This window comes from Chrysochloris asiatica, unplaced genomic scaffold, assembly GCF_000296735.1.
Source record: "Chrysochloris asiatica unplaced genomic scaffold, ChrAsi1.0 scaffold00017, whole genome shotgun sequence".
NCBI lineage: Eukaryota > Metazoa > Chordata > Mammalia > Afrosoricida > Chrysochloridae > Chrysochloris > Chrysochloris asiatica.
Window position 1 is genome coordinate 31,242,266 of NW_006408535.1, and position 13,587 is coordinate 31,255,852.

The window sequence follows — 13,587 nt, forward strand, 5'->3', positions numbered from 1 at the left end:
AGTCGAGGCTTACCTTTGCAAAATTGCTAAGCAATTTTTCCATGTTTAGAGTTTCATGTCTTATATATTTTTATTCATTTTGGAAATTTTGTTTTTGTGAACTATGTTATACCGATTGACCTTAATATCCCCTGTGCAACAAATGGCACCAAATCATCCCTCCCATGTGGCTCTCTATTCTAATCTAATCTAATTCTTATTTGGTGGTAGTAAGGTCTCCCATTCCTGCTTCTGAGATGGCTCACATTACACCCATAATAGTTCCAAGTTTTTACAATCAAAACTAACTCTGTTAACCATCACAATTGTAATTCATGCAATTCATCAACACCTTTCCACACATTTATCAAGAAAAAGTCATTTGGTTGGAGTTTTAAAAACTATGTCGGTTGTTGTTGTTGAGTGCTATTGAGTCAGTTTCGACTTATAGTGACCCTGTATAGGGTTTCCGAAGAGCAGCTTGCGGTTTGAACTGCTAACTTGTGGTTTGCTGTCCAATGCTGATCCTACAGTGCCACGTCAAGAGAAGACATTAAATAATCTACTGATTTGCACCCTAAATTGTGGTTCCAAGCCTTTAGATATTTGCTTATGGCTAAGAAATTTATATACCTTTGCTCCCTGTTTGCGCTATTAAAAACAAGTATATATTTACAGTATGTATAAATAGGTTGGGAGTCCTGGTGTGGCGCTGTGGGCTAATGCGTCAGACTGCAAAGCTGTTTGAACTGCAAGGTCAGTGGTTCAAGCTCACCAGCTGCTCCTTGGAAACCCTATACAGGGTTGCTGTGAGTTGGAATCTACTCAACAGTACTTAACAACTACAACAACATAAATAGGTTCACTGTAATATGCATTTTATACATAATATTTCAGTGAATCCTCTTAACATTGTGACAGACTGCATTTAGTTGTTGTGTGCCATCGAGTTGGCACTGACTCAAAGCAACCCTATGCCCAACAGAAGGAAGTACTGCATGGTCCTTCACCAATCACAATCATTGCTACATTGGAGCCCATTGCTGCTGCCACTGTACCAATCCATCTCACTGGAGGTCTTCCTCTTTTTCACTGACCTTCCACTTTACCATAAACTGTAATTGTCAGATTCAAAATGACCAATACCAGTCAGTCCATTTCAACTCACTAATGCCTACGATATCAATGTTTATACATTCCATTTCTATCAAAAGTATGTATGTATTTACAATATGCATGTATATGTTCACTATGATATGCATTTTATATGCAGTATCTCAGTGAATCCTAATATTGTAATAGACTGCATTACTATTCACCAAATACTTTGGGTCTTTTTTAGTGATGTCAGTCTTTGTGAGAGAATTAGAAAATTGGGAGTAGTCAAAAGATATGCTTTTATCAATTAAACGGGGGCAACATTGACACAATGTCCTTCTACTGATGCTAGGGCAGCAGCGGCCCCCACCACCACCCCTGGGCACCTCTTCTGGGCCCTGGACCTCTGGCCCCATGGGTGGGGGAGCATATTGGTACTCTGACTTAACTTTCCCACTGACCACCTGTGTTCCAAGGCCTGATAGAAGCTAAGAGAGCAATGGTGGGGAGAAGGGTGGCAGGATGTATGTGGGCACTGCTCATGGTGAGGTGAACCCCAACACCAGAGTGAGGAACAGCTGTGTCATCTGGCTGTCCTACAAGCTGACCATTGGGCTTCTGCATGTGGTGCTGCTCAGCATCCCCTTCATCCTGTCGTCTGGACCCTCACCAACCTCATCCACAACATGGGCACATACATCTTCCTGCACAAGTGATGGGGACACTCTTTGAGACCCTGGACCAGAGCAAGGCAAGATTGCTGACCCACTGGGATCAGATGGACTATGGGGTTCAGTTCACGGCCTCTCTAGAGTGCTTGACCATCACGCCTATTGTGCTGTATTTCCTCACCAGTTTCTACACCAAGTACGACCAGATCCATTTCTTCCTCAACACTGTGTCCTTGATGAGCATGCTCATCCCCAAGCTGCCCCAGCTCCACAGAGTGTGGATTTTGGGGATCAATAAGTACTGAAGGTGTAGCCCCCTGCCCAGGCTGGTAGGGCTGAGGTCAAAGACCTATGCCGCAATGCTGAAGACAGAGGAGCCTCTGGAAGCTGCCAGAGGTGGAGGCTGAGCCTCTGGGCCCTAGGTCACCCCTTGCTTCCCCCAGTAGATGACTTGGAGTAGCTTGTAGTGGAGTTGGGGTTGGGGTAGGCCCTCCTCTTGGGGCTTCAACCCCTTCTGATTGTTTTGATCTTTTCCTTTTGAATAGAGACTCTGAGGGGGCAGTCATGGAATGGGCTGGGCTCCCCAGTCACAGGTCCATGAGGTTGGGACAGGAGGCCAGGGAACTTCCCTGCTCACCCTCGTTCGTACAAAGCACTTTAACACCTGTACGGGGCCCAGAAGGGACGGTACAATTCTAGATTGTTTAATTTTTCAGTCTTTAGGCTTACACTCAGACTCAGTGTGCTTGTATATCTGGGAGCAGGCATGTGATGTTGACTTATCCCTCTGGGCAGAGAGCTACCTCAAGTCTCATGCTTCTGGCAAACTCACTGAGTGTGCTGGGGAGAGTGAGAGAGAGTTGGTGGGCTGGGTGTGCATGTCCCGATCCCAGAGGTACAGAGCCAGGGGCCCTGCCATCCTGGTCCTGGTGGAAGTGGGGGAGGGAAGGGAAGGAGATATGGAGACAAGCTAGATTCAACTTGGCAGGGAGGCAGGGAGTAGGCTCAGAAGAGGGAAGAGGACTTTTACCCGCAGAATGGCAGTGGTAATAGGAAAGGGAGGCTGCTCTGGTTTGAAGGTCCTGGGTTGGCTAAAGGGATGGAGTTGGATGGCAGAGGTCCCTGAGTTGTCATGCTTAATAGGTCCCGTTTGATATTGCCTTCTGCAGTGGTGTGAGCGGTGTGGAGAGCTTGGACAGAATTCATGGGTCCCGGGACCCCTTACTTCATAGTTTGCTCATGCAGATGGCACAGATCAGGGCCCTCTTGTGTGGCACGCACACTGGGAATATGTGCTCACCCAATCCGGGAGGGAGGGCTGAGGGAGGAGGGGTTTGTAGGCACTGCCTCTTCTACCTGTGAGGGGAAGAAAGTGGGGCTGGAACCTGTGCACAGGCCTGAAGAGGAGCCTTCTACCCTCTCCTCAGCCCCACAGGGTCTCTCTATTACTTCCAAAAAGCTGTGGGCATCTGTGCCCTCTCCCAGGGGCCTAAGGGAGGAGATGAGGCCCTGCTTTCTGCCTCCTAGTACCTCACCCCCAGCCTGTGTATCATAGGGAACCTTCACCTCAAAATCTTTCTAAGAAAAATGTGAATATGATTTTCACTTCCTTTGTACAGTATTCTGAGAGATGCAAATAAAAGGCAATGGGTTCCTATTAAAAAAACAAAAAAACACAAAAAACAGTGCATGAATTGCCAGGACCATTTTCTGTCTGCCATGGGACCAGCAACTTCCCAGAAAGTCTCCTCATTCATCTCAAGGTGGAGACCTCATGGAGTGAACCCACAAATGTAATGCAAGTGAGAACTAGCCTTTCTTATTATAAGCCAAAACAAAAATGTATATGTTTGTAGAAATATAGTCTGCCAAACCTATATATTGTTGTGAGTGTAGTCCCTTTTGCCTACTCACACTTGTTCACCTTGCCTGTCTGCTTACATATCCACTTATAGATTATTGTTTATTTCTATTAATGCAGAATTGTATATGTAATCATATTAATCTTTATTGTCTGTAACTCTTGTGAAACTCTATTTTATTTTTTTAATAACATTTTTATTTAGCTACAATTTATATGCCATACAGTTAACATTACTAAACTGTACAATTTAGTGTTTTTTAGTATAGTCATAGAGTTATGCAACCATTATCCAATTTAAGAATATTTTCATCGCTCTAAAAAAATTCAGTTAGCATTCCATCAATTCCTGGAGACTTCTTTTTCATCAGTGCCTTCAGGGCAGATTCATTCAACACCATTTTTCTTGACCATATTCTACTTATTGAAATGGTTGAACGTCAACCAATCATTTTTGGTACGGTGATACTGTTGTATTCCTTTAAAATTCTTTTTTTATGATTTCTGCATCATTCAACATTTTGTTCATATTATTATTGTCATAGTGTAGTGGTTACGAATCCGGCTGCTAACCTCAAGGTCAGCAGTTCGAAACTACCAGCTGTTCCGTGGGAGAAAGATGGGGCTTTCTGCTCCTGTAAAGATTTGCAGCCTTGGAAACCCTGTACAGGGTCTCTATGAGTCAGAACCAACTACACGGCACACCACAACAACAACATGTGCCATTAAGTCAGTGGCCACTCATAACAACCCTATGCACAACAGAACGAACCACTGCCCAATCCTGAGCCGTCTTCACGACTGTTTTTGTTTCAGCCCATTGTTGCTGCCCAAGTGTGTGAATCCAGCTTGCTAGGGATTTGCCTCTTTTTCACTGACCCTCCACTTTACCAATCATAAGGGCTTTCTCCAGGGACTAATTCCTCCTGACAATGTGTCCAAACAAAAAGAAAGGAAGTCTTGCTTCTAAGGGGCATTCTGGCTGTACTTACTCCAAGATACGTTTGGTCTTCTGGCAGTCCGTGCTACTTTCAATATTCATCACCAGAACCGTAGTAGTTCAAATGTATCAATTCTTCTAGGGTTTTACTTATTCATTTTCCTACTTTCACATGCATATGAGGGCATTGAAAATACCAGGACTTGGATCAAACTCACCTTAGTCCTCAAATTGACATCTTTGCTCTTTCACACATTAAAGAAGTCATTTGCAACAGATTTGCCTAAAGCAATATGACTTTTTTTCTTGACTGCTATGTCCTTGAGTGTTGATTGTGGATCCAAGTAAAATGAAGTCTTTGACAACTTCAATCTGTGCTCCGTTTACCATGATGTTGTGGGTTTATTTGCTGGACTGCAAAGTCAGTTTGAACCACAAAATGCGTGGTTCAAGCTTACCAGCCGCTCCTCAAAAAGCCTATTCAGGGTCGCTATGGGTCGGAACCTACTCAATGGCACTTAACAATAACAACAAATGTATTGGTTGAGTTGTGAAGATTTTTGTTTTATGTACACTGAAGTAGATTCCACACTAACAGCTATTGTCTTTAGTCAATATTTTAACTCCTCTCCTTTAGTCAATATTTTAACTCCTCTCATCAGTATTTTAACTCCTCTTCATTTCCAGCAAGCAGGTTGCATCATCTGCGTATCTCAGGTTGTGAATGCATCTTCCTTCAATCCTGAGGCCATATTCTTCTTCATATAATCCAGTTTCTCAGATTATTTGCACAGCATACAGATTGTATGATTTTAAAATATAACCCTGGCACACACCTTTTCTAATTTTAAACCATTCAACATCCCCTTGTTCTATTCAAACAACTGCCTTTTGGTCTATTTACATGTTCTTCATGAGCACAATTAAGTGTTCTGGAATATCCATTCTTCACAATGTTATCAACAGTTTGTTATGATCCACACAATCTTTGAATAGTCAATAAAGTACCAGTAAACATCTTTCTGGTATTTTTTGCTTTTAGCCAAGATCCATCTGACATCAACAATAATATCCCTCCTTATAAGTCCTCCTCTGAGTCCAGCTTGAATTTCTGGTAGCTCCCTGTAAATGTACTTCAGCAAAATTTTACTTGCACGTGCTATTAATGATATTGTTTGATGATTTCTACATTCCATTGGATCACTTTCTTTGAAATGGACAGAAATATAGATCTCTTCCGATCCCAGATCTTCCAAATTTTTTGGCAAAACAAGTAAATGCCTCCAATGTTACATCAGTTTATTGAAACACTTCAATTTGTAGTCCATCAATTCCTGGAGCCTTGTTTTTGTCCAATGCCTTCAGGGCAACTTGGACTTCTTCCTTCAATCTGATGGATTCTTGATCATATACTACCTCTTGAAATGGTTGAATATCAACCAACTCTTTTTCATACAATGACTGTGTATTCCTTTCATCTTTTTTTGATGCTTCCTGCGTCTTTCGATATCTACTCATAGAATCTTTCACCATTGTAAATTGAGGCTCGAATTTTTATTCAGTTCTTTCAGCTTGAGAAATGCTGAGCATATTCTCCCATTTTGGTCTTTGCACATTTTATTATAATACTTTGCTTGAGCTTGTCCTTTGAAATTTCCTATGAAGCTTTTATTTTCTCATTTCATAGAGAAGCTTTAGCTTCTCTATGCTCAAGTGCAAATTTCAGTCTCTTCTGACATCTAGTTTAGTATTTTCTTTCTTTCCTATCTTTTTAATGACCTTTTCCTTTCCTCATGCATATTGGTCTTGATGTCATGCCATAGCTCTTCTGGTCTTCAGTGGTTGGTGGCCAATGCATCAAATTTGTTCTTGAGATGTACTCTCTGTTCAGGTGACTCTGTTCATATTTTGGCTCTCATAAACTTGTTTTCATTTTCCCCAGCTTCAGCATGAACTTGCACATGAGCAATTGATGGTCTGTTCCACAGTCTGTCCCAGCCTTGTTTTGATTGATGTATTGAGCTTCTCCATCACCTCTTCTCACAGATGTAGTCCATTTTATTCCTGTAAATTACATTTAGTGAGGTCCACATGTATAGTCACCATCTGTATTGTTGAAAAAAGGTATTTCTAATGAAGTCATTGGTCTTGCAAAATTCTGTCATGGTATCTCCCACATTGTTTCTATTATCAAGGCCATTATTTTTCAATTACTGATCCTTCCTCTTTGCTTCCAACTTTTGCGTTCCAATCACCAGCAATTATCAACATTTAGTGATTACATGCTTAATCAATTTCAGACTGAAGCAATTAGTTGTTGTTGCTGCTTTTGCTGCTTTGTGCTGTCAAGTCAGTTCCGACTCAGAGCAACCCTACACAGTGTCTTGAGAGCAGCTGGTGGATTTGATGTCTTGAACTTGAGGTTTGCAGGCCAGTACTTATCTTAGTTAGGAGAATTCTTCTGTTTCATCATTGGTGGTTTTAGTGGTTGGTGCATAAATTAGAATAATAGTGGCATTTACTGGCCTTTCTTATAGGTGTATGGCTATCATCCTATCACAGATAGCACGCAACTTCAAGATAGATCTTAAAATGCTCTTTTTGACCGTGAATGCAAAACCACTCCTCTTCAGTTTGTCATTCTTAGCATAGTAACCCATGTGATTGTGTGTTTCAAAATGGCCAGTATTAGTACACTTCAGCTCACTAATGCCTAGGATACCGATCTTTATACATTCCATTTCATTTTTAACAATTCCCATTTTTCTTAGATTCATACTTCTTACTTTCCACATTCCAATTAATAATGAATGTTTGCAACTGTTTCTTCCCATTTCCAGTTCTGCCACATCAACTGCATTTCGAGTTGTGCCACATCAGCAAATGAAAGCTTTGCTCCACTCATGCCATTAAAGTGAACTCTACTTTGAGGGAGCAACTCCTCCCCAGTCGTATTTTTAATGCCTTTCAACCTGAGGGGCTCATCTTCTGGCGCTATATCTGACAATGATCCACTGCTATTCATAAGGTTTTCAGTGGGTTAATGCACTGGACTATATAAGGTTGGTTTGAACCGCAAGGTCAGCTGTTCAAGCTCACCAGCCGCCCCTTAGAAACCCTATACAGGGTTGCTATAAGTCGGAACCGACTCAATGGCACTTAACAACAACAACAACAACCATTCAGAAGTGATCGGCCTCTCATTCCTCCTACTCTGTCTTAGTCTGAAAGCTCAGCTGAAATCTGTCCACCATGGGTAACCCTTGTTGTTATTAAGTGCCATCGAGTCGGATCTGACCCATAGCAACCCTGTACAGCGTTTCCGAGGCTGTAAATCTTTACTGGAGCAGAAGGCCTTTTCTTTCTCCCACAGAGTGGCTGGTAGTTTCGAACTGCTGACGTTAAGGTTCGCAGCCTGATTCGTAACCACTACACTACCAGAGCTCCTTATGGGTAACCCTACAGGTATTATACCACTGGTATTTAAAATACCTTTAGAGGTTAACCCTAAAGGTATTTTAAATACCAGTGGTATAGTTTCCAGAATCACAGCAACACACAAGCCACCACAGTATGACAAATTGACAGATGAGTGGCGGATTTTTCCCATAGAATCCCTCAATATTGAATTTTTTTCTTAAGTTCTTTCAGCTTGAGAATGCTGTGCATGTTCTTCCCTTTTGGTTTTCTAACTCCAGCTGTTTGAACATTCATTATATTTTACTTTGTCTTCTGGAACTGCCCTTTAAATTTTTCAGATCAGCTCTTTTTACTTCACCATTCAGTCTCTTCAGACATCCATTGTGGGGTTTTCTCCCTTTCCTGTCTTTTTAAGACCATCTGCTTTCTTTATGCATGATGTTCTTGATGTCGCCCCACAACTCCTCTGGTCTTGGGCTATTAATGTTCAGTGTATCTAATCTGTTCTTGAGATAGTCTCTAAATTCAGGTGGGATATACTCAAAATCATATTGAGCTCTCATGGAGTTGTTTTGATTTCTTCAGATTCAACCTGAACTTGTATATGAGCAATTGATGGTCTGTTCCACAGTTGGTTCAGACTGCCTCAGTTTAGGCAGATGATATTGATGTTCTCCATTGTCTCTCTCGACAGCTGTAATCAATTTGATTCCTATGTGTTCCATCTGGTGAGATCCATACGTTCATGCTGTTGAAAAAAAGGTATTTGCAGTGAATATGTCATTGCTCCTGCAAATTCCTATCATGAGATCTGCAGGTATCATTTCTATTACCAAGACCTTATTTTCCAAACAACCAATTCTTCCTCCTCATTCCAATCGCCATTCAAATCGATGCTTAGTGAATGTACATTTAATTAATTTGAGACTGAAGAAGTTGATAGAATTCTTCAATTACATTATTGGCTTTAAAGGTTGGTATGTAAATTTGAATACTAGTCATATAACTGGTGTTCCTTGTAGGTATATTGATATTATCCTATCACAGACAGCATTGGACTTCAAGTCAAATCTTTTTTTTTTTTTTTAAGTTTTTGTTGTGAATTGAGTGAAAGTTTACAGTTTTACATTCAACAAATCATATACTTTGTTTCATTACAATGATTATAATCCCCACCATGTACCATTCAAGATAGATCTTTAAATGATCATTTCAATGATGAATACAACATCATTCCTCTTCAATTTTTCATTCCCAGAATAGTGAACCATATATTTGTCCATTTCAAATGGTCAATACCAATCCATTTCAGCTCATTGATGCCTAGGTTATCAATCTTTATATGTTCCATTTTATTTTGATGACATGCAGTTTTCCTAGACTGATATTTCATACGTTCCAATTCAGCTTCGCATTTTGAGTTGTGTCCCATCAGCAAATAAAGGTCCTGAAAGCTTTGCTCAATCCTCATCATTAAAGTCAATTCTACTTTTATTTGCTCAGCATACAGATTGAATAAGTCTGATGAAAGGTTACAACCATAGTTCACACCTTTTCCTAAAATTTAAACCATTTAATATCCCCTTGTTTTGTTTAAACAACTGCCTTTTTATCTAGGTACAGGTTCCTGAAGAATACAATTAAGTATTCAGAAATACCAATTCTTTGCAATGTTATCAACAGGTTTTTTTTTTCTAAGGTTGTAAATCTTACTTGGCAGCAGCAAAAAGCCTCATCTTTCTCTTGTGGAGCAGTTAGTGAGCACTAACTGCTGACCTTGCGGTTAGCAGTCCAGTACTTATCTTACAGCGCCATAGCATTAACTGCAAGGTCGCTGTTTCAAATCCACCAGCCACTCCTTGGAAATTTTATACAGGGTCACTATAAGTCAGAATCAAATCTACAGCACTTAACAACAACAGCAACAACAATGCACACACACACAAAGTGACTCAAAATTTATCCATGCTCCAGCTGTAGAATTTATTTTATTCAACTTTTAGAAAAGATGAATACACATTTCTCAACATAATCTCCTTGTTTTTCAATACACTTTGTCCATCTGTCAAAATGCTTTCATATTCCCTTATTTAAAAATATTTTAGGCTGAGCTGTGAGCCATGAATGCATCACTGTCTTCACTTCTTCATCAAAGGTGAATCTGTGTCCTTGAAGGGCTGCTTTCAGTGGATCAAATAGATGAAAGCCCAATGGAACAAGATCAGGACTATACAGAGGATAGTTTAACACTTCAAAATGAAGTTTTTGCAGAGTGTCAACAGTGTGGGCAGAGGTGTGCTGACCTGCATTGTCTTGCAAGATCACAATGCCTTTGGATAGCAGTCCTCTGCATTTAATCTGAAGTTTAGGCGCTAGCTCTTCAGTGAGTATCTCACTGTAATGAGCACTGTTGATTGTTGAACCTTTTTCCTGATAGTGTTTCAATACTGGCCCTTGAGAATCCCAGAAAACTGTAAGCATCAGTTTTTCAGCTAATGGTTGACTTTTGAACTTTCTCCGGGTTGATGATTGAGGATGTTCCTTGACATACTCTGCTGTTTACTCTCAGGTATGTAGTGATGAACCCATGTCTCACCACCAGTAATGATTTTTGTTTAAGGAACTTTTACCCTCCTTTAAGTATTGGTCCAAATTTTGTTTGCAGATGTACAAACACTTCTGTTTATGCTCTTCTGTGAGTTGTTTCTGTACCCATCTTGCAAAAACTTTTCTAAACCCAAGTCTATTGTGAATTATTTCATAAGCAGAGCCATGGCTGATTTGCAAATGATTTACCACATAATCCACTATCACTCATCTAATCAACAGAATCATTTCACACACATGCTCAACGTCATCAGCCGTGGACATGTGCAGGCATTCTAATATAACTGAGTGCGGATAATTTTTTACTCACCCTCGTGTGTGTGTGGTTAAATAAAAACTTCATTGGCTTTGCTTTTTGAGAGAACCCAGGCTAAGACAGTTTACCAGGACATCTATGTGTGTTGAATGCAGTCATACTTCAAGGATAATTCCCTAACATCAGGTCACAAAAATGCAAAATAAAAACATAGCACTGAATGCCCACCAATTGAAGAATTCATAAACAAACTGTGGTACATACACACAATGGAATACTATGCTACCTTGAAAAACAACAAGGAAGCTGCAAGCCACCACATAACATGGATGAACCTTGAGGACATTATGTTGAGTGAAATTAGTCAGTAGCAAAAGGAGAACTACTGCATGGGACCATTATTGTAAAAGACTAAGAAAAAGAACCCACCCTAAAAGGGGGAGGAAATTATATATATATTTGCTAATCACCAGGATGTATGGGATCAGAGGAAGGGGGACGGAGGGGAAGACAGAGCACAGGGTAGGGAATAGACACAGGATAGCTTGGGTGCTGGGAGGTGGCGGGGGAGGAGGGACAATACACGAGATGGGGGAGAGGAATGGAAGAACAAGGCTGATGGGAGAGGCACGAATGGCATGGGCTAAGTGGGACAGAGGTAAATGATGATGTATACACAACCTTAGAATAACAGGACTCTGGGATACAGGGATTGAGGCATGGTTTGAAGGGGTAAAAGTGGGAATAATGTTAAGATGCTTGGCTGTCTTTTGAATCTTGGTTTCCCTTGCCTGCCATTATAAAACAGACACTTGACGGTGGTGGGGGAGAAAGGAATAGCCAGAAACATCACTACGGAAAGCTTGTAAGCCCGTCTTCAGCATACAACTGATTGGAATACTTTAAAGGGGGCTAGAATTTGCCCAGTGAAAGAGGCTTCCTGTGGAGCCTTTACATTGCATAAGACTATAGGTGGAATCCAGAACCCCATCCAGAATTGTCTGAAGTAGGAAATTTCCACTTTAAAGGACGAGTAGACCAGCCTGGAGCAGCTAGAAGAACAGAAGATACTTCGTGAAAGAAAGACCAGCAGGAAAAATCCAAAACAATAACAGCAGTCTTATTGATTACTACAAGAACAAGTAAGCTGTTCACCCAGGAGCCATCAAGACAAGTGCTCAGGACCCCTCAGAGCAAACTCCCTTCCAAGACTGAAACTCAAGAGGAATACATGAGTAGGCAGGACACCTTGAATGTAAAGGTAGATGTTTTGTAGCAAGGAGGGGAGTGATTAACTTTGCAGTCTAGGAGCGGAGGTCCCTGGGACCATCAAGGGAAAAGAGCGGAATGCGGGATCCTACCCAGAGAAACAGTGACACCAGATATGGAGGCAAAGACAATGAAGTGGAGAGATGGAGAGGCTGGGGGCTTTAGACCCAGAGAGGGAGAGGGGCTGTGTGCTGACCACCAGGGGAGCAGGCTTGGAGGGTATAACCTTTGGTTGATTGATGATGCCTGGAAGGGATTGCAACTATGGCAATGAAATGATATACGATAGGATAAATGTAAAACTAGTGTTCTCCCATGTAAACTATCACATAATTCACAATAAAACGTTAAAAAAAAAAAAAAAAAAAAAAGTATATAGTACATGTTAACATAGCAATCTCTACAAGTTGAGGAAGCCCTAGGTTTTTAAATGCAGCCAGTCTGGCCTCTGATCGATGATAATGCATCCAAAAAGAAAAGTGAGGAGTTCAAACTACATGCCCTTGGAGTAAGCATTCTAGATACTTTCTGACACTTGCCCTCTATTGCAGTCTTCTCTATATATATTGTTGCATAGAGAGTTGGGTTTAAAGCATACCTTTTGTTCCATCCCTTTATTTTGTAGCTCCTAACCAGCTGCTTCTCAGAAACCATATACAGGGTCACTTGAGTTAGAACCAACATGACAGCACTTAACAACAACAACCATCCTAAAGCAGGAAAAAAAATGAGGATTTCTGCTCCCACAAAGATTTAAAGCCTGGGAAACCCATATTCAGGTTCTCTGTGAGTCAAAATGACTGGACAGCACGTAACAACAGCAGCAACCATCCTACAACACTAAACAATCAATTCAATCCCAAAATATCATCTTCCTCAGTGTTCATTTCTCTCTCCTTTGGGTTCTTCTTTCATTCATTTTAACCACCAAACTCATGAAAAGTAAAGATTGAGCAAGATGCTCTAAATTCTCACTAGTATCTAATCAGTTGATCAATAATGCCATAAAAGTTGGCTGACAGATGATGTTTTGTTTTCCGGAATTGCATATTATTTAATAATGTTACATTATTAGTAATAGCGCAGGTAGTGCATGTCACATATGTTGCATAGATTTCAAGAGCTCTTTTAAAATTTACCATTTCTGTGCACATTTTATAGTTGAGAAAACTGAGAATCAAAGAGGTTAAGTAACCTACCCAAATTTACTCATATTGTCGATTTGCCATTGAGTCAGTTCCAACTAAGAGACACTTTATAAGGTTTCCAAGAGTGGCTGGTTGGTTTAAATTGCCTACATTGTGGTTACCAGTCCAGTGCTTATCTGACAGTGCCACACATACAGAATTTGCATCCTGACAGTCTGGCTCTACAGCCAATGCATTTAACTTTTCTGACAGACAATTGGCAAAAGTCTCAAGTCCATTACCCATCTCCCATCTCTATGTTTTTATATTAATTAAATAAGGCAGCATGAAAATCCCTA

General features: G+C 40.7%; 1 pseudogene; it reads left to right on the top strand.

Annotated features, from left to right (window-relative positions):
* The first annotated feature begins 1,590 nt into the window (after window positions 1-1,590).
* Window positions 1,591-2,053, top strand: LOC102827582 (annotated as a pseudogene).
* The last annotated feature ends 11,534 nt before the right edge of the window (window positions 2,054-13,587 follow it).